This window comes from Ranitomeya imitator, chromosome 4 (assembly GCF_032444005.1).
Source record: "Ranitomeya imitator isolate aRanImi1 chromosome 4, aRanImi1.pri, whole genome shotgun sequence".
In the NCBI taxonomy this organism is placed as follows: Eukaryota; Metazoa; Chordata; class Amphibia; order Anura; family Dendrobatidae; genus Ranitomeya; species Ranitomeya imitator.
Genome location: NC_091285.1, coordinates 530,808,492 through 530,830,469, shown reverse-complemented (window position 1 = coordinate 530,830,469; position 21,978 = coordinate 530,808,492). Strand labels below are relative to the sequence as shown.

The following is a 21,978-nucleotide window of genomic DNA, read 5'->3' as shown; positions in this document are numbered from 1 at the left end:
CATTTTGGTGTCATCTGACGAAACTATAGTCTCTAGTGATGAGTGAATATACTCATTACTCGAGATTTCTCAAGCATGCTCGGGTGTCCTCCGAGTATTTTTAGTGCTCGGAGATTTAGTTTTCATTGCTGCAGCTGAATGATTTACATCTGTTAGCCAGCATAAGTACATGTGGGGGTTGCCTGGTTGCTAGGGAATCCCCACATGTAATCAAGCTGGCTAAGAGATGTGAATCATTCAGCTGAAGTGAGGAAAACGAAATCTCCGAGCACTAAAAAATACTCGGAGGACACCCGAGCGTGCTTGAGAAATCTTGGGTAACAAGTATATTCGATCATCACTAATAGTCTCATCATCCTGGTAGAAAACAGCAGATTTTTTTGCAAGAATGACTTGCTACATTTGTCCATTCATCCTTCCTTCAATTATATGAAGTTTGCGAGTGCCGAATGCTGAAAAACAGCCCCACACCTCACAGACTGCAGACTGCTAAGGCTGTTGTGAATTCCGCTCTTGGGCTCCCTCCGGTGGTTGTAAGTGGCACTTTTGTGAGTTCTGCTCTTGGGCTCCCTCTTGTGGTTTCAAGTGGTATGGCTGCTCCTTGGAGTTAGCTGTCATCAGCTGCCTCCACTTGTCTTCTCTTCTGCTCGGCTATTTAGGTCTGGCTGTTCCTTCAGCTAGTGCCACTTGTAAATGGTTTCTGGTTGGATTCACATCTCCTTGGATTTCCCTGTTTTCCTGACCAGTTCAGCAAAGCTAAGTTCTTACTTGCTCTGTTCTGTTCACAGATTGTGGACTTATCCGTTCAGTGCTTTCTATGTTTGTCCAGCTTATCAATATGAATTAATTCTGTCTTGCTGGAAGCTCTGGGAAGCAGATTTACCCTCCACACCTTTAGTCAGGTGTGGAGATTTTTAGTAAACTCTGCGTGGATTTTTGTAGTGTTTTATCCTGACCGCACAGTATTCCATCCTGTCCTATCTATCAAGCTAGACTGGCCTCCTGTGCTCATCCTGGTTTCATTCTGTGTATGTCTTTTCCCACTCCACTCACAGTCATTATTTGTGGGGGGCTAATCTATCCTTTGGGGATTTTCTCTGGGGCAAGATAGTTTTCCTGCTTCTGTCTTTAGGGGTAGTTAGCTCTTAGGCTGTGACGAGATGCATAGGGAGAGTTAGGAGCATTCCACGGCTGCTTCTAGTGTTGTGTTGAGCTTAGGGACTGCGGTCAGTACAGTTACCACTTCCTTCAGAGCTCGTTCCATGTTGCTCCTAGACCACCGCATCATAACATAAGGCCTGGTTTGCACATGTGTTATAACAGGTATTTTTTATATGTTATATGAGAATGTTGTTAATTTCTTAAGGATAACCCGTTAAGAGGATCATGCTGCCCACATTTCGGTAGCATGAATCAAAGCCTGGCTGTATGGTTGCAGCCTGTTACCAGGGTGGACTGGCCATCGGGCAGTTCTGGCAAATGCCAGAAGGGCCGGTGGCAGTAGTGGGCCGCTTGACTGTGCCACTGTCGGCACATTCCCCCCACTGTCGGCACACTCCCCCCGCTCTCGGCACACTCCCCTCACTCTTGGCACACTCCCCCCGCTCTCGGCACACTCCCCCCGCTGTCGACACACTCCCCCCACTCTCGGCACACTCCCCCCGCTGTCGGCACACTACCCCCGCTCTCGGCACACTCCCCTTGCTCTCAGGACACTCCCCCCGCTCTCGGGACACTCCCCCCACTGTTGGCACACTCCCCTCGCTCTCGGCACACTCCCCCCACTGTCAGCACACTACCCCCGCACTCGGCACACTCCCCCCACTGTCGGCACACTCCCCGGCGCTCCGCATTCAACTATACCGGCGTCTATGACGCCGGTACAGTTGAATGCAATGATGGAGGAGAGAGCAGGGCTGGATTGGGACTAAAATTCAGCCCTGGCATTTGAAGTTACACAGGCCCACTTGTCGCATGGTGACTGTATAATATCTTTGTACACTTGTAGGTTACAAGAAGTGAGGGGAGTGTAACACGACTATATAACATAATTACAGCTGTATCCAGCATTACAGCTCAGTCCCCATAGAATGTAATACAGCCAGTCCCCATAGAATGTAATACAGCACAGCCCCCATAGAATGTAATACAGCACAGCCCCCATAGAATGTAATGCAGCCAGCCCCCATATAATGTAATGCAGCCAGCCCCCATAGAATGTAATACAGCACAGCTCCCATAGAATGTAATACAGCCAGCCCCATAGAATGTAATACAGCACAACCCCCATAGAATGTAATACAGCACAGCTCCCATAGAATGTAATACAGCACAGCTCCCATAGAATGTAATACATCCAGCCCCATAGAATGTAATACAGCACAGCCCCCATAGAATGTAATACAGCACAGCCCCCCATAGAATATAATACAGCACAGCTCTCATAGAATGTAATAAAGCCAGCCCCATAGAATGTAATACAGCACAGCCCCCATAGAATGCAATACAGCACAGCTCCCATATAATGTAATGCAGCCAGCCCCCATAGAATGTAATGCAGCACAGCCCCATAGAATGTAATGCAGCACAGCCCCCATAGAATGTAATACGGCCAGCACCCATAGAATGTAATGTAGCACAGCCCCCATAGAATGTAATACAGCACAGCTCCCATAGAATGTAATGCAGCCAGCCCCCGTAGAATGTAATACAGCACAGCCCCCATAGAATGTAATACAGCACAGCTCCCATAGAATGTAATGCAGCCAGCCCCCATAGAATGTAATGCAGCACAGCCCCATAGAATGTAATGCAGAACAGCCCCCATAGAATGTAATACAGCCAGCCCCCATAGAATGTAATGCAGCACAGCCCCCATAGAATGTAATGCAGCACAGCCCCATAGAATGTAATTCAGCCAGCCCCCATAGAATGTAATGCAGCACAGCCCCCATAGAATGTAATACAGCACAGCCCCCATAGAATGTATTGCAGCCAGCCCCCATAGAATGTAATGCAGCCCCCCATAACCTCACAATCCAGTTATCACTCATTGATGTATATATAAGAAAAAAAAACACTCTACTCACCTTTCCTGCTCCAGGCTCCGGTCTCAGCAGCTGCAGTCTGCTCGCCCGACACACAGCAGGTGCATGATGATATGACATCATCGCGCACCCGCAGTGTCAAAGGCAGAGCAGGGAATGATGGGAGAGGGAGCGACAGCAGACGCTCTCTCCTCCATCATTGCATTCAACTGTACCGGCATCATAGACGCCGGTATAGTTGAATGCGGGGCGCCGGGGAGTGTGCCGACAGTGGGGGGAGTGTGCCAACAGTGGGGGGAGTGTGCCGACAGCGGGGGGAGTGTGCTGACAGCGGAGGGAGTGTGCCAACAGCGGGGGGAGTGTGCCGAGAGTGGGGGGAGTGTGCCGACAGCGGTGGGAGTGTGCCAACAGCAGGGGGAAGTGTGCCGACAGTGGGGGGAGTGTGCCGACGGCGGCACACTCGAGCGACCCACTACTGCCACCAGCCCTTCTGGCATTTGCCAGAACTGCCCGATGGCCAGTCCGGCCCTGGGAGAGACCATCTGCTGTCGCTCCCTCTCCCATCATTCCCTGCTCTGCCTTTGACACTGCGGGTGCGCGATGATGTCATATCATCGCGCACCTGCTGTGTGTCGGGCAGGCAGACTGCAGCTGCTGAGACCGGAGCCTGGAGCAGCGCGGGGCAAGAGGAAAGGTGAGTAGAGTGTATTTTTTTCTTATATATTCATCAATGAGTGAAAACTGGATTGTGGGGCTATGGGGCGCTGCAATACATTCTACGGGGGCTGTGCTGTATTACATTCTATGGGGGCTGTGCTGTATTACATTCTATGGGGGCTGGTTGAATTACATTCTATGGGGCTGTGCTGCATTACATTCTATGGGGGCTATGCTGCATTACATTCTATGGGGGCTGGCTGTATTACATTCTATGGGGGCTGTGCTGCATTACATTCTATGGGGCTGTGCTGCATTACATTCTATGGGGGCTGTGCTGCATTAAATTCTATGGGAGCTGTGCTGTATTACATTCTATGGGGGCTGTGCTGTATTACATTCTATGGGGGCTGTGCTGTATTACATTCTATGGGGGCTGTGCTGTATTACATTCTATGGGGGCTGTGCTGTATTACATTCTATGGGGGCTGTGCTGTATTACATTCTATGGTGGCTGGCTGTATTACATTCTATGGGGGCTTTGCTGCATTACATTCTATGGGGCTGTGTTGCACTACATTCTGTGGGTGCTGGCTGCATTACATTCTATGGGACCTGTGCTGTATTACATTCTATGGGGGCTGTGCTGTATTACATTCTATGGGGGCTGTGCTGTATTACATTCTATGGGGGCTGTGCTGCATTACATTCTATGGGGCTGTGCTGTATTACATTCTATGGGGGCTGTGCTGTATTACATTCTATGGGGGCTGTGCTGTATTACATTCTATGGGGGCTGTGCTGTATTACATTCTATGGGGGCTGTGCTGCATTACATTCTATGGGGCTGTGCTGTATTACATTCTATGGGGGCTGTGCTGTATTACATTCTATGGGGGCTGTGCTGTATTACATTCTATGGGGGCTGTGCTGTATTACATTCTATGGGGGCTGTGCTGCATTACATTCTATGGGGCTGTGCTGCATTACATTCTATGGGGGCTGTGCTGCATTAAATTCTATGGGAGCTGTGCTGTATTACATTCTATGGGGGCTGTGCTGTATTACATTCTATGGGGGCTGTGCTGTATTACATTCTATGGGGGCTGTGCTGTATTACATTCTATGGGGGCTGTGCTGTATTACATTCTATGGGGGCTGTGCTGTATTACATTCTATGGTGGCTGGCTGTATTACATTCTATGGGGGCTTTGCTGCATTACATTCTATGGGGCTGTGTTGCACTACATTCTGTGGGTGCTGGCTGCATTACATTCTATGGGACCTGTGCTGTATTACATTCTATGGGGGCTGTGCTGTATTACATTCTATGGGGGCTGTGCTGTATTACATTCTATGGTGGCTGGCTGTATTACATTCTATGGGGGCTGTGCTGCATTACATTCTATGGGGCTGTGTTGCACTACATTCTGTGGGTGCTGGCTGCATTACATTCTATGGGACATGTGCTGTATTACATTCTATGAGAGCTGTTCTGTGTTACATTCTATGGGGGCTGTGCTGTGTTACATTCTATGAGGGCTGGCTGTATTACATTCTATGGGGGCTGGCTGCATTACATTCTATGGGAGCTGTGCTGTATTACATTCTATGGGGGCTGGCTTTATTACATTCTATGGGGACTGTGCTGTATTACCTTCTATGGGGGCTGTGTTGTATTACATTCTATGGGGGCTGTGTTGTATTACATTCTATGGGGGCTGTGTTGTATTACATTCTATGGGGGCTGTGTTGTATTACATTCTATGGGGGCTGTGCTGTATTACATTCTATGGGGGCTGGCTGTATTACATTCTATGGGGGCTGGCTTTATTACATTCTATGGGGACTGTGCTGTATTACCTTCTATGGGGGCTGTGTTGTATTACATTCTATGGGGGCTGTGTTGTATTACATTCTATGGGGGCTGGTTGTATTACCTTCTATGGGGGCTGTGCTGTATTACATTCTATGGGGGCTGTGCTGTATTACATTCTATGGGGGCTTGCTGTATTACATTCTATGGGAGCTGTGCTGTATTACATTCTATGGGAGCTGTGCTGCATTACATTCTATGGGGGCTGTGCTGTATTACATTCTATGGGGGCTGGCTGTATTACATTCTATGGGGGCTGGCTTTATTACATTCTATGGGGACTGTGCTGTATTACCTTCTATGGGGGCTGTGTTGTATTACATTCTATGGGGGCTGTGTTGTATTACATTCTATGGGGGCTGTGTTGTATTACATTCTATGGGGGCTGTGTTGTATTACATTCTATGGGGGCTGTGCTGTATTACATTCTATGGGGGCTGTGCTGTATTACATTCTATGGGGGCTGTGCTGTATTACATTCTATGGGGGCTGGCTTTATTACATTCTATGGGGCTGTGCTGTATTACATTCTATGGGGGCTGTGCTGTATTCAGAGGCGTAGCTAGAGCTTTTGCCGCCCGGGGCTGGTCCCGAGCTTGGCGCCCCCCCCCCCCCCCCTCCCCAGCAGGAATAAGACCTCAGATGTAGAACTTTAATTGTTTCGCCGGTGAATGTTACCATCACATGATCGAAACTGCAAAAAAAAAAACAAGTTCTGCTTACCTGACCGCGCTCCTGCTCTCTCCACGCAGCTGAAACGTGCACTCGCCGGCGACTGACAATGATGTCAGACGCCGGCGACATGCACACTGGGACTGACGTCAGCTGCCAGCCTCAGATTGGCTGGCGGCTGTTAACTATTTACGTGCGGGCGCGTCAATAGCGTTAAACAGCTGCAGTGCCGGCCGCGGCCCGGTGACCCACCCCCAGGGCCGGCTCCAGGTTTTTGAGGGCCCCGGGCAAAAGAGTCTCAGTGGGTCCCCCCCCTTTAACACATACCACGATTCATGATGCCCAGATACGGCAGAGAAATCTAGGTGTAGTACAATGCCAGATTTCACTTCTTACATGAGTGACAGCTATTGCAAATTCTACAGTGTATATATACAGGATAGGAGAGGTACTGTGCAGTGTATATATACAGGAGGAGTGGTACTGTGCAGTGTATATATACAGGGCAGTGGTACTGTGCAGTGTATATATACAGGACAGTGGTACTGTGCAGTGTATATATACAGGGCAGTGGTACTGTGCAGTGTATATATACAGGGCAGTGGTACTGTGCAGTGTATATATACAGGATAGGAGAGGTACTGTGCAGTGTATATATACAGGGCAGTGGTACAGTGCAGTGTATATATACAGGACAGTGGTACTGTGCAGTGTATATATACAGGATAGTAGAGGTACTGTGCAGTGTATATATACAGGATAGGAGAGGTACTGTGCAGTGTATATATACAGGGCAGTGGTACTGTGCAGTGTATATATACAGGATAGGAGAGGTACTGTGCAGTGTATATATACAGGGCAGTGGTACTGTGCAGTGTATATATACAGGGCAGTGGTACTGTGCAGTGTATATATACAGGGCAGTGGTACTGAGCAGTGTATATATACAGGGCAGTGGTACTGTCAGTGTATATATACAGGGCAGTGGTACTGTGCAGTGTATATATACAGGATAGGAGAGGTACTGTGCAGTGTATATATACAGGGCAGTGGTACTGTGCAGTGTATATATACAGGATAGGAGAGGTACTGTGCAGTGTATATATACAGGGCAGTGGTACTGTGCAGTGTATATATACAGGGCAGTGGTACTGTGCAGTGTATATATACAGGGCAGTGGTACTGTGCAGTGTATATATACAGGATAGGAGAGGTACTGTGCAGTGTATATATACAGGGCAGTGGTACTGTGCAGTGTATATATACAGGGCAGTGGTACTGTGCAGTGTATATATACAGGATAGGAGAGGTACTGTGCAGTGTATATATACAGGGCAGTGGTACTGTGCAGTGTATATATACAGGATAGGAGAGGTACTGTGCAGTGTATATATACAGGGCAGTGGTACTGTGCAGTGTATATATACAGGGCAGTGGTACTGTGCAGTGTATATATACAGGGCAGTGGTACTGTGCAGTGTATATATACAGGGCAGTGGTACTGTGCAGTGTATATATACAGGGCAGTGATACTGAGCAGTGTATATATACAGGGCAGTGGTACTGAGCAGTGTATATATACAGGGCAGTGGTACTGAGCAGTGTATATATACAGGGCAGTGGTACTGTCAGTGTATATATACAGGGCAGTGGTACTGTGCAGTGTATATTTACAGGGCAGTGGTACTGTGCAGTGTATATATACAGGATAGGAGAGGTACTGTGCAGTGTATATATACAGGGCAGTGGTACTGTGCAGTGTATATATACAGGGCAGTGGTACTGAGCAGTGTATATATACAGGGCAGTGGTACTGAGCAGTGTATATATACAGGGCAGTGGTACTGAGCAGTGTATATATACAGGGCAGTGGTACTGTCAGTGTATATATACAGGGCAGTGGTACTGTGCAGTGTATATATACAGGGCAGTGGTACTGTGCGGTGTATATATACAGGATAGGAGAGGTACTGTGCAGTGTATATATACAGGGCAGTGGTACTGTGCGGTGTATATATACAGGATAGGAGAGGTACTGTGCAGTGTATATATACAGGGCAGTGGTACTGTGCAGTGTATATATACAGGATAGGAGAGGTACTGTGCAGTGTATATATACAGGGCAGTGGTACTGTGCAGTGTATATATACAGGGCAGTGGTACTGAGCAGTATATATATACAGGGCAGTGGTACTGTCAGTGTATATATACAGGGCAGTGGTACTGTGCAGTGTATATATACAGGGCAGTGGTACTGTGCGGTGTATATATACAGGATAGGAGAGGTACTGTGCAGTGTATATATACAGGGCAGTGGTACTGTGCGGTGTATATATACAGGATAGGAGAGGTACTGTGCAGTGTATATATACAGGGCAGTGGTACTGTGCAGTGTATATATACAGGATAGGAGAGGTACTGTGCAGTGTATATATACAGGGCAGTGGTACTGTGCAGTGTATATATACAGGGCAGTGGTACTGAGCAGTGTATATATACAGGGCAGTGGTACTGTCAGTGTATATATACAGGGCAGTGGTACTGTGCAGTGTATATATACAGGGCAGTGGTACTGTGCGGTGTATATATACAGGGCAGTGGTACTGTGCAGTGTATATATACAGGGCAGTGGTACTGTGCAGTGTATATATACAGGGCAGTGGTACTGTGCAGTGTATATATACAGGGCAGTGGTACTGTGCGGTGTATATATACAGGATAGGAGAGGTACTGTGCAGTGTATATATACAGGGCAGTGGTACTGTGCGGTGTATATATACAGGATAGGAGAGGTACTGTGCAGTGTATATATACAGGGCAGTGGTACTGTGCAGTGTATATATACAGGATAGGAGAGGTACTGTGCAGTGTATATATACAGGGCAGTGGTACTGTGCAGTGTATATATACAGGGCAGTGGTACTGAGCAGTGTATATATACAGGGCAGTGGTACTGTCAGTGTATATATACAGGGCAGTGGTACTGTGCAGTGTATATATACAGGATAGGAGAGGTACTGTGCAGTGTATATATACAGGGCAGTGGTACTGTCAGTGTATATATACAGGGCAGTGGTACTGTCAGTGTATATATACAGGGCAGTGGTACTGTGCAGTGTATATATACAGGATAGGAGAGGTACTGTGCAGTGTATATATACAGGGCAGTGGTACTGTGCAGTGTATATATACAGGGCAGTGGTACTGTGCAGTGTATATATACAGGGCAGTGGTACTGAGCAGTGTATATATACAGGGCAGTGGTACTGTCAGTGTATATATACAGGGCAGTGGTACTGTGCAGTGTATATATACAGGGCAGTGGTACTGTGCACCCCCCTTCCTACGCCACTGGCTGTATTACATTCTATGGGGACTGAGCTGTAATGCTGGATACAGCTGTAATTATGTTATATAGTCGTGTTACACTCCCCTCACTTTTTGTAACCTACAAGTGTACAAAGATATTATACAGTCACCATGCGACAAGTGGGCCTGTGTAACTTCAAATGCCAGGGCTGAATTTTAGTCCCAGTCCGGCCCTGCATGTTACATTAATATAATAAGAAGAACCAGACAGGGGCCATAGCCAGAGACAAGATTAGCCAACAGTGAGATTCTCCCTGCTCCGCTCCTTGTGTTTGACAGGTCTCTCCCATAGCAAAAGATCTTTCAATCACAGGAGGCAGTGCCGGTCACCTGGACTAGGCTAGATCCCTCTATGGCTTTGGTCATGGCCAGATCTTCTAACTAAATTTCCTATAAAATACTCACGCAATTGTGCAGACAGGTTTTGATTCATGCTGCATGTGGTTTGGGCAGCATAAATCAAGTGATAGGTTCTCTTTAACATTTGTGATAAGGTAGTTTGGCAGCAAAGTACCCTGTCAAATTATTTTATCATGGATTTCACATGAACAAAAAATTTTTTATGCCCCGTTAAAGAATAAGAAGGTACAGCATGGGCTCATCGGTGTCCAAGGTGCTGGGTTAGGGGTGGGGAGTGAGGCGGGAGGTCTTACGAGAGTGAATTGTATTAGAGCCATAAAGGTAAATGCAGGAGGGCAATGAACAATTAATTATAACATTTACGGTATAGAACTTTTATGTGTGCAGGTTGGTTTTACTATTTTGGAAAAGATAAAGTTCTAATATAACTAGAATTAATCAGAACAATATTAATAATGTACATCATCCAAATTACAGATATGACTTCACGCTCCAGTGACAAACAATAAGTAGTTTATAAAGAAAACTCTTTAGAATATTCTGGACTGCAGCCTTTCATAATAACCTCCCTTCCAGCTCTGCAGAAAATGTATCTGACATGTTGCCTTTGTAATATACATCCTAGAACATGATGTTCCAACATTTCTGGAGACCACATGAGAATTGCTCATTCCGGCTAAATAAAATAATGGATGAATTGTGTTCACCGAAACCTTGTAATTTAAGGACAGAGCTGAGCGATACATTTACCGTATGTCCTTTTTATATATGTATACATGGATCCACTGAGGATAAGAAGATACAAACAATGACATACACAGCAAAAATCTGGGACCCAAAGTTAAAAAAAACAAACAGACAAACCCAGAATTCTTGCAATTTTGTTTGATATATTTTTGTATATTATTATGCGCCAAATTTTTTATTTGGCATAATTACATTACATAATGAGATTTGCCTCCATCCATTATTAGCATCACTTTAATAGATTTTGTTTGCATGTTTATAAGAAATTATCCTGTAACTGATTTATCTTTAATTTGCTAAGATATTTCACAAAATTGCAAGCAGGATTGATTGAGCAGAGCAGCCGGGCTCCCGCAGCAACTGCAGGGAAGACCACGTGACAGCCTCCTCTCTGATTGGTTGACTCCATTTGCAAACTGATTATTTATTATTTCTGTATTACGCTTACTTATAGAGAGCCATTATATTTTGCAGCGCTTTACACACATTATCATCACTGTCCACATTGGGGCTTACAATCTAAATTTCCTATCAGTATGTCTTTGGAGTGTGGGAGGAAACCAGAGAATCCGGAGGAAACCCACCCAAATACAGCGAACATACGTAAACTCCTTGCACATGTTGTTCTTGGTATTTTATTGGCACCAACATTATGATCACATTTGATATTTCAATTTTTGGAGGAGGTGAGGAGACCCAAAAATTCTGTCTTTTCTCTCTTTATGCCTTTTAAAGTATGAGTTAATTAATTTTCAATGTTCCTAGATTGGAATTTTAAAGATATAGTGATACCAAATACAATATATGCATTTTTTTCCCTTTTTATTTCTTTATTTTTGAACTGGGAAAAGGAAATTAGTTATAATTTGATTTTATCTGTTTTTTTCTTTTTTAATTCATTTTTACTTTACTATTCAGTTCCACTAGAGTGCTTGAACCTACAATATACAGTAATGTATTGCCTCAGCGGGGGTGGGGTGATTAAGTGGTTAAAAGCAGCAATAAGTGCTAATTTCTGCTGTTAGAGACGGGTTCGAGCAGCATAACACAGTCATATATGGAGAAAATTCAAGCTATCAGTCTTGTCAATATAACCACACCAGATGTGCGATATTGATGTACATCACATGTCAGGAAAGAGGTAAGGGGTAATGAAGTTGTTAATATTTATCATCTAGTTATCCAATAGGTAATGATGCTGCTTGATAGGAAGTATGGAAAGACCCAAGGGTTGTCCCATAGTGTCAGTGTCCAGCTGGGATTTGGCCTCCTGGGGGAATAATTCGGAGGGTCAATCCCCCACATGTACAGAATATTCCATTGCAATCATTTTCATTGCTCATACAGGATAAGTCATCAGTAAGGCATAATGAATTATTCCTGAATCAATCCATGCAAAATTAAGTTAATACTAACTTGTTGACACTAACTGTGGTTGTCTTATGGGATACACCTTTATCTGCTGCGTTTCACTGCTTTCATGCTCTCTAAGGAACAAAATCATATTGTAATATTTTCTCTAATTTACTTAAAATTGCACTCTTTAATTCGTTGTGTATTTGGCAAGATTTCTTTGCAGTGAAGGAAAGTAATTTATTACATGGACTATTTCATATCTAGTCCCACATTATGTAATCTTTGTATTTCATACAAGTGTGATACAGATTTGTATATAAATATGTCCTTGCCGTTTACCAAAATCTCTACAACACTTTACATCAACTTTCACAGCTATGGTATAGTAAATGTGTCTTTAATTAAATGCTCCATTGTAACAAAGTGAAGTATTAAATTACTGTCCAGTTGTACAGTGCAACTTGTTGATTGACTTATAAGCAAAGTTAAACTTGGCTTCCTAGTGAAACACTGTTGTAGCCAAAACCTAGCTTGGAAAAGAGAAAAAGAAAAAAAAACAGCAACAGAATGGACTTTGGTTCACCTTTGGTTCCTTACTTTTACCCCAAATCATACATTCACCCTGAATAATCTGCAACATGATATAAAGGTAGTGGTTCGTGAAGGGGCTTATTAAATCAAATCTTTCTTTGCATACAAATAAATCAATTGAAGGTTAGATATGGTCTAGATTCGAAGCCCCATTGAAAAGCAATTGTCACATAGTAACTATGGATTGTGGGTGCCTACCCAATCCCTCGAACTAGAGGCGACTAGTCTATGCCTGTCCCCCAGATTACTTCTGAAGGTGGAGATGCCGGGGTCACGTGCATTGCTATGCTCCTATATTAACCATTATCTGTTCCCTCCCCCACATAGGGAGGTGTGAGGCTGAAGTGTATAGGATAACACTAACCAAGCAAACAAGGGAAGACAGACCGGGATAAATGAAAACTACAATCATACAAAATACACTCACCAAACAACAGAGTGGAACACAGGGGAGGTATACGAAGGTGAAACCAAATAGGAGAGGTTCAGGATGAATGTTGTGAATTCCGCTCTTGGGCTCCCTCCGGTGGTTGTAAGTGGCACTTTTGTGAGTTCTGCTCTTGGGCTCCCTCTTGTGGTTTCAAGTGGTATGGCTGCTCCTTGGAGTTAGCTGTCATCAGCTGCCTCCACTTATCTTCTCTTCTGCTCGGCTATTTAGGTCTGGCGGTTCCTTCAGCTAGTGCCACTTGTAAATGGTTTCTGGTTGGATTCACATCTCTTTGGATTTCCCTGTTTTCCTGACCAGTTCATCAAAGCTAAGTTCTTACTTGCTCTGTTCTGTTCACAGATTGTGGACTTATCCGTTCAGTGCTTTCTATGTTTGTCCAGCTTATCAGTATGAATTAATTCTGTCTTGCTGGAAGCTCTGGGAAGCAGATTTACCCTCCACACCTTTAGTCAGGTGTGGAGATTTTTAGTAAACTCTGCGTGGATTTTTGTAGTGTTTTATACTGACCGCACAGTATTCCATCCTGTCCTATCTATCAAGCTAGACTGGCCTCCTGTGCTCATCCTGGTTTCATTCTGTGTATGTCTTTTCCTCTCCACTCACACTCATTATTTGTGGGGGCTAATCTATCCTTTGGGGATTTTCTCTGAGGCAAGATAGTTTTCCTGCTTCTGTCTTTAGGGGTAGTTAGCTCTTAGGCTGTGACGAGATGCATAGGGAGAGTTAGGAGCATTCCACGGCTGCTTCTAGTGTTGTGTTGAGCTTAGGGACTGCGGTCAGTACAGTTACCACGTCCTTCAGAGCTCGTTCCATGTTGCTCCTAGACCACCGCATCATAACAGTACAAGTGGCCAAAAATGAATTAAATGCAGCTCAAAAGAAGGAAAAGAAAGTTCTGAACCATTTTTTTTCTGTGCTCTAGTTTGTCTCTTTTTTTTCCTCTTGATATCTGGGTGGTTCAGGATATATGCTTTGGCATGGATGTTCAGGGTTTGTTTTCTCGTGTGGATCAACTTGCTGCAAGAGTACAGAATATCCAAGATTATGTTGTTCAGACTCCGGCTTTAGAGCCTAGAATTCCTACTCCTGATTTGTTTTTTGGGGACAGATCCAAGTTTTTGAACTTTAAAAATAACTGCAAATTGTTTTTTTGCTTTGAAACCCCGTTCTTCTGGTGATCCCATTCAGCAAGTAAAAATCATCATATCCTTGCTGCGTGGTGATCCTCAAGACTGGGCTTTTTCTCTTGAAACAGGGGATCCGGCATTATTGAATGTAGACGCATTTTTTCAAGCACTCGGATTATTGTATGACGAACCTAATTCTGTGGATCATGCAGAAAAAACCCTGTTGGCCTTGTGTCAAGGTCAGGAAGCAGCAGAATTATACTGCCAGAAATTTAGAAAATGGTCTGTGCTCACTAAATGGAATGAGGAGGCTCTGGCTGCTATTTTCAGAAAAGGTCTTTCTGAAGCCCTTAAAGATGTTATGGTGGGCTTTCCTACGCCTGCCGGTTTGAGCGAATCTATGTCTCTAGCCATTCAGATTGATCGGCGTCTGCGCGAGCGCAAAGCTGTGCACCATATGGCAGTGTCCTCTGAACAGAGTCCTGAACCTATGCAATGTGATAGGATTTTGACTAGAACAGAACGGCATGAATTCAGACGTCAGAATAGGCTGTGTTTTTACTGTGGTGATTCTACTCATGTTATCTCTGATTTCCCTAAGCGTACTAAGAGAGTCGCTAGGTCTGTTACCATTAGTACTGTACAGCCTAAATTTCTCTTATCTGTGACCCTGATTTGCTCATTGTCGTCCTTTTCTGTCATGGCATTTGTGGATTCAGGCGCTGCCCTGAACTTAATGGACTTAGAATTCGCCAGGCGCTGTGGTTTTTCCTTGCAGCCTTTGCAGAGCCCTATTCCTTTGAGGGGTATTGATGCTACACCCTTGGCCAAGGATAGACCTCAGTACTGGACGCAGATGACTATGTACAGTCATGGCCAAAAGTATTGACACCCCTGCAATTCTGTCAGATAATACTCATTTTCTTCCTGAAAATGATTGCAAACACAAATTATTTGGTATTATTATCTTCATTTAATTTGTCTTAAATGAAAAAACACAAAAGAGAATGAAGCAAAAAGCAAAACATTGATCATTTCACACAAAACTCCAAAAATGGGCCAGACAAAAGTATTGGCACCCTTAGCATAATACTTGGTTGCACAACCTTTAGCCAAAATAACTGCGACCAACCGCTTCCGGTAACCATCAATGAGTTTCTTACAATGCTCTGCTGGAATTTTAGACCATTCTTCTTTGGCAAACTGCTCCAGGTCCCTGATATTTGAAGGGTGCCTTCTCCAAACTGCCATTTTTAGATCTCTCCACAGGTGTTCTATGGGATTCAGGTCTGGACTAATTGCTGGCCACCTTAGAAGTCTCCAATGCTTTCTCTCAAACCATTTTCTAGTGCTTTTTGAAGTGTGTTTTGGGTCATTGTCCTGCTGGAAGACCCATGACCTCTGAGGGAGACCCATCTTTCTCACACTGGGCCCTACATTATGCTGCAAAATTTGTTGGTAGTCTTCAGACTTCATAATGCCATGCACACGGTCAAGCAGTCCAGTGCCAGAGGCAGCAAAGCAACCCCAAAACATCAGGGAACCTCCGCCATGTTTGACTGTAGGGACCGTGTTCAACCCGTACTATTTGAATGAAAAGGGACTGTATGGCAGGAGACCCAGGAAGACCCCACTTCTTACCGCGAGACATAAAAAAGTAAGGCTGGAGTTTGCCAAAACTTACCTGAAAAAGCCTAAAACGTTTTGGAAGAATGTTCTCTGGTCAGATGAGGCAAAAGTAGAGCTTTTGGGGCAAAGGCATCAACATAGAGTTTACAGGAGAAAAAAGAGGCATTCAAAGAAAAGAACACGGTCCCTACAGTCAAACATGGCGGAGGTTCCCTGATGTTTTGGGGTTGCTTTGCTGCCTCTGGCACTGGACTGCTTGATCGTGTGCATGGCATTATGAAGTTTGAAGACTACCAACAAATTTTACAGCATAATGTAGGGTCCAGTGTGAGAAAGCTGGGACTTCCTCAGAGTTCATGGGTCTTCCAGCAGGACAATGACCCAAAAAACACTTCAAAAAGCACTAGAAAATTGTTTGAGAGAAAGCATTGGAGACTTCTAAGGTGGCCAGCAATGAGTCCAGACCTGAATCCCATAGAACACCTGTGGAGAGATCTAAAAATGGCAGTTTGGAGAAGGCACCCTTCAAATATCAGGGACCTGGAGCAGTTTGCCAAAGAAGAATGGTCTAAAATTCCAGCAGAGCATTGTAAGAAACTCATTGATAGTTACCAGAAGCGGTTGGTCGCAGTTATTTTGGCTAAAGGTTGTGCAACCAAGTATTAGGCTGAGGGTGCCAATACTTTTGTCTGGACCATTTTTGGAGTTTTGTGTGAAATGATCAATGTTTTGCTCTTTGCTTCATTCTCTTTTGTGTTTTTTTCATTTAAGACAAATTAAATGAAGATAATAATACCAAATAATTTGTGTTTGCAATCATTTTCAGGAAGAAACTGAGTATTATCTGACAGAATTGCAGGGGTGTCAATACTTTTGGCCATGACTGTACATGGCTCCAGCACATCAGGAAGATTGCCGTTTTCTGGTGTTGCATAACCTGCATGATGTTGTTGTACTGGGTTTTCCATGGTTACAGGAACATAATCCGGTGCTGGATTGGAAAACTATGTCTGTGACTAGTTGGGGTTGTCAAGGGGTACATAGTGACGTTCCTTTGATGTCAATTTCCTCTTCCCCCTCTTCTGAGGTCCCTGAGTTTTTGTCGGATTTCCAGGATGTATTTGATGAGCCCAAGTCCAGTTCCCTTCCACTGCACCGGGACTGTGATTGTGCTATTAACTTGATTCCTGGTTGCAAGTTCCCTAAGGGCCGACTTTTCAATCTGTCTGTACCAGAGCATGCCGCCATGCGGAGTTATGTTAAGGAGTCTTTGGAGAAGGGGCATATTCGGCCGTCTTTGTCACCATTGGGAGCGGGTTTCTCTTTTGTTGCTAAGAAGGATGGCTCCTTGAGACCCTGTATTGATTATCGTCTTCTTAATAAGATCACGGTCAAATTCCATTACCCCTTGCCTTTGCTTACTGATTTGTTTGCTCAGATTAAGGGGGCTAGTTGGTTTACTAAGATTGACCTCCGAGGGGCATATAATCTTGTTCGTATTAAACAGGGTGACGAATGGAAAACTGCATTTAATACGCCCGAAGGCCATTTTGAATACCTTGTGATGCCATTTGGGCTCTCTAATGCTCCATCTGTGTTCCAGTCTTTCATGCATGATATTTTCAGCAATTATCTTGATAAATTCATGGTCGTATATTTGGATGATATTTTGATTTTTTCCGATGATTGGGAGTCTCATGTGAAGCAGGTAAGGATGGTGTTCCAGATCCTTCGTGATAATGTTTTGTTTGTGAAGGGGTCTAAGTGCCTATTCGGAGTTCAGAAGGTCTCTTTTTTGGGTTTCATTTTTTCTCCCTCGTCTATAGAAATGGATCCTGTTAAGGTACAAGCTATTCATGACTGGATTCAACCCACATCTGTGAAGGGCCTTCAAAAATTTTTGGGCTTTGCTAATTTCTATCGCCGTTTCATTGCCAACTTTTCCAGTGTGGTTAAGCCCCTTACTGATTTGACAAAGAAAGGCGCGGATGTGACGAATTGGTCCTCTGCGGCTGTTGAGGTGTTTCAAGAGCTTAAGCGCCGATTTACTTCTGCCCCTGTGTTGGGTCAGCCGGATGTTTCTCTTCCTTTTCAGGTTGAGGTTGACGCTTCTGAGATTGGGGCAGGGGCCGTTTTGTCTCAGAGGGAGTCTGATGGTTCTTTGATGAAACCGTGTGCTTTTTTTTCCAGAACGTTTCGCCTGCGGAACGCAATTATGATGTCGGCAATCGAGAGTTGTTGGCTATGAAGTGGGCGTTTGAGGAATGGCGACATTGGCTTGAGGGAGCTAAGCACCGCGTTGTGGTCCTGACCGATCATAAGAATCTGATTTACCTCGAGTCGGCCAAGCGGCTTAATCCTAGACAGGCTCGATGGTCCCTGTTATTCTCCCATTTTGATTTTGTGGTCTCGTATCTTCTGGGATCTAAGAATGTTAAGGCTGATGCCCTCTCTAGGAGTTTTTCACCTGATTCTCCTGGAGTCCTTGAGCCGGTTGGCATTCTTAAGGAAGGGGTGATTCTTTCTGCCATCTCTCCTGATTTGCGGCGGGTGCTTCAGGAATTTCAGGCTGATAGGCCTGACTGCTGTCCTGTGAGGAAGCTGTTTGTTCCTGATAGATGGACAAGTAAGGTCATTTCTGAGGTTCATTGTTCAGTGTTGTTTGGTCATCCTGGGATTTTTGGTACCAGAGATTTGGTTGCTAGGTCCTTTTGGTGGCCGTCCTTGTCACGCGATGTCCGTGCTTTTGTGCAATCCTGTGGGACTTGCGCCCGAACAAAGCCTTGCTGTTTCCGCGCTAGTGGGTTGCTTTTACCTTTGCCGGTCCCTGAGAGGCCCTGGATGCATATTTCCATGGATTTTATTTCGGATCTTCCTGTTTCCCAGAAGATGTCTGTTATCTGGGTTGTTTGTGACCAGTTCTCTAAAATGGTCCATCTGGTACCTTTGCCTAAGTTGCCTTCCTCCTCAGATCTGGTTCCATTGTTTTTTCAGCATGTGGTTCGTTTGCATGGCATTCCGGAGAATATTGTGTCTGACAGAGGTTCTCAGTTTGTCTCTAGATTTTGGCGGTCCTTTTGTGCTGGGATGGGCATTGATTTGTCTTTTTCTTCGGCGTTTCATCCTCAGACTAATGGCCAAACTGAGCGAACTAATCAGACCTTGGAGACCTATTTGAGATGCTTTGTGTCTGCTGATCAGGATGATTGGGTGTCTTTCTTGCCTTTGGCCGAGTTTGTCCTTAATAATCGGGTTAGTTCAGCTACTTTGGTTTCTCCTTTCTTTTGTAATTTTGGTTTTCATCCTCGCTTTTCTTCTGGGCAGGTTGAGCCTTCTGATTATCCTGGTGTTGATTCTGTGGTGGACAGGCTGCAGCAGATTTGGACTCATGTGGTGGACAATTTGACGTTGTCTCAGGAAAGGGCTCAACGTTTTGCTAACCGCCGTCGGTGTGTTGGTCCCAGGCTTCGTGTGGGGGATTTGGTTTGGTTGTCTTCTCGTCATGTTCCTATGAAGGTTTCGTCCCCTAAGTTTAAGCCTCGGTTTATTGGTCCTTATAAAATTTCTGAAATTATTAATCCGGTGTCGTTTCGTTTGGCTCTTCCAGCCTCTTTTGCCATTCATAATGTTTTTCATAGATCTTTGTTGCGGAGATATGTGGTGCCCGTTGTTCCCTCGGTTGACCCTCCTGCCCCGGTGTTGGTTGAGGGAGTGTTGGAATATGAGGTTGAGAAGATTTTGGATTCTCGTTTTTCGAGGCGGAGGCTTCAGTATCTTGTCAAGTGGAGGGGTTATGGCCAGGAGGATAATTCTTGGGTTGTTGCCTCCGATGTCCATGCCGCCGATTTGGTTCGTGCTTTTCATTTGGCTCATCCTGATCGGCCTGGGGGCTCTGGTGAGGGTTCGGTGACCCCTCCTCAAGGGGGGGTACTGTTGTGAATTCTGCTCTTGGGCTCCCTCCGGTGGTTGTAAGTGGCACTTTTGTGAGTTCTGCTCTTGGACTCCCTCTTGTGGTTTCAAGTGGTATGGCTGCTCCTTGGAGTTAGCTGTCATCAGCTGCCTCCACTTATCTTCTCTTCTGCTCGGCTATTTAGGTCTGGCGGTTCCTTCAGCTAGTGCCACTTGTAAATGGTTTCTGGCTGGATTCACATCTCTTTGGATTTCCCTGTTTTCCTGACCAGTTCATCAAAGCTAAGTTCTTACTTGCTCTGTTCTGTTCACAGATTGTGGACTTATCCGTTCAGTGCTTTCTATGTTTGTCCAGCTTATCAGTATGAATTAATTCTGTCTTGCTGGAAGCTCTGGGAAGCAGATTTACCCTCCACATCTTTAGTCAGGTGTGGAGATTTTTAGTAAACTCTGCGTGGATTTTTGTAGTGTTTTATACTGACCGCACAGTATTCCATCCTATCCTATCTATCAAGCTAGACTGGCCTCCTGTGCTCATCCTGGTTTCATTCTGTGTATGTCTTTTCCCTCTCCACTCACAGTCATTATTTGTGGGGGGCTAATCTATCCTTTGGGGATTTTCTCTGAGGCAAGATAGTTTTCCTGCTTCTGTCTTTAGGGGTAGTTAGCTCTTAGGCTGTGACGAGATGCATAGGGAGAGTTAGGAGCATTCCACGGCTGCTTCTAGTGTTGTGTTGAGCTTAGGGACTGCGGTCAGTACAGTTACCACGTCCTTCAGAGCTCGTTCCATGTTGCTCCTAGACCACCGCATCATAACAGATGAACACACAAACTCCATGCAACAGTCTTTTGAACAACTCTCCAGATGCCTACTCCAAACACGAACTTCACCTCCAACTCCTAAGCAGGCAGTAAAAACAATCACTGGCAATTCCCAAGCATATATAGCAGGGTGGAGTGGCCAACACTGACCAGCTGACCATGTACTCGTGTGCCTTGTTATCTGCTCATGTTTAATGTATTTGTCTATATTTGCCCCGTATTCACATGTAAAGCGCCATGGAATAAATGGCGCTATAAAAATGTATAATAATAATAATAATAACACACAAACTCCATGCAACAGTCTTTTGAACAACTCTCCAGATGCCTACTCCAAACACGAACTTCACCTCCAACTCCTAAGCAGGCAGTAAAAACAATCACTGGCAATTCCCAAGCATATATAGCAGGGTGGAGTGGCCAACACTGACCAGCTGGGGATATATTCACATGCAGGAGTCTGCTATAGACTCAGTCTGCTGCAAATCATCTTTTAACTTCCATCTTTTAAATTACATCTTTTTAATTATGATTCTGAATTAGACTGAATTCTAGAATGCATTTGGCTACTCAGCACTACTACAATATTATCATCATCTGCACCATCTAATCGAGCTGTTCTCCTCTTCCCACAGGTATGCACTGACTTTACCCAGCTCTCCCTGGCTCCAGAATATCTCTGTATACTGCATTGATTTTCCATGGTATGCACTGACTTTACCCAGCTCTCCCTGGCTCCAGAATATCTCTGTATACTGCATTGATTTTCCATGGTATGCACTGACTTTACCCAGCTCTCCCTGGCTCCAGAATATCTCTGTATACTGCATTGATTTTCCATGGTATGCACTGACTTTACCCAGCTCTCCCTGGCTCCAGAATATCTCTGTATACTGCATTGATTTTCCATGGTATGCACTGACTTTACCCAGCTCTCCCTGGCTCCAGAATATCTCTGTATACTGCATTGATTTTCCATGGTATGCACTGACTTTACCCAGCTCTCCCTGGCTCCAGAATATCTCTGTATACTGCATTGATTTTCCATGGTATGCACTGACTTTACCCAGCTCTCCCTGGCTCCAGAATATCTCTGTATACTGCATTGATTTTCCATGGTATGCACTGACTTTACCCAGCTCTCCCTGGCTCCAGAATATCTCTGTATACTGCATTGATTTTCCATGGTATGCACTGACTTTACCCAGCTCTCCCTGGCTCCAGAATATCTCTGTATATTGCACTGGCTTTTCTCTGCTTCCCCTGGATCTGAGTGTCTTGGTGCAGCACATATAATCCTTTTAGTATGCTTTCTCACCTATGAGCTTGTTTCCACGACCTGTTTTCATGTCTCTCATTGTGTGATCC

General features: G+C 44.8%; 1 long non-coding RNA gene across 1 annotated transcript in view; it reads left to right on the top strand.

The window, feature by feature from the left end:
- LOC138674242 (uncharacterized) overlaps positions 1-21,369 on the top strand; it is a 41,075-nt gene extending 19,706 nt beyond the window's left edge. The window contains exon 3 of the long non-coding RNA XR_011320545.1: positions 21,246-21,369. This is a non-coding gene — a long non-coding RNA (uncharacterized lncRNA). The remainder of the gene's footprint in view (positions 1-21,245) is intronic.
- Positions 21,370-21,978: the final 609 nt, after the last annotated feature.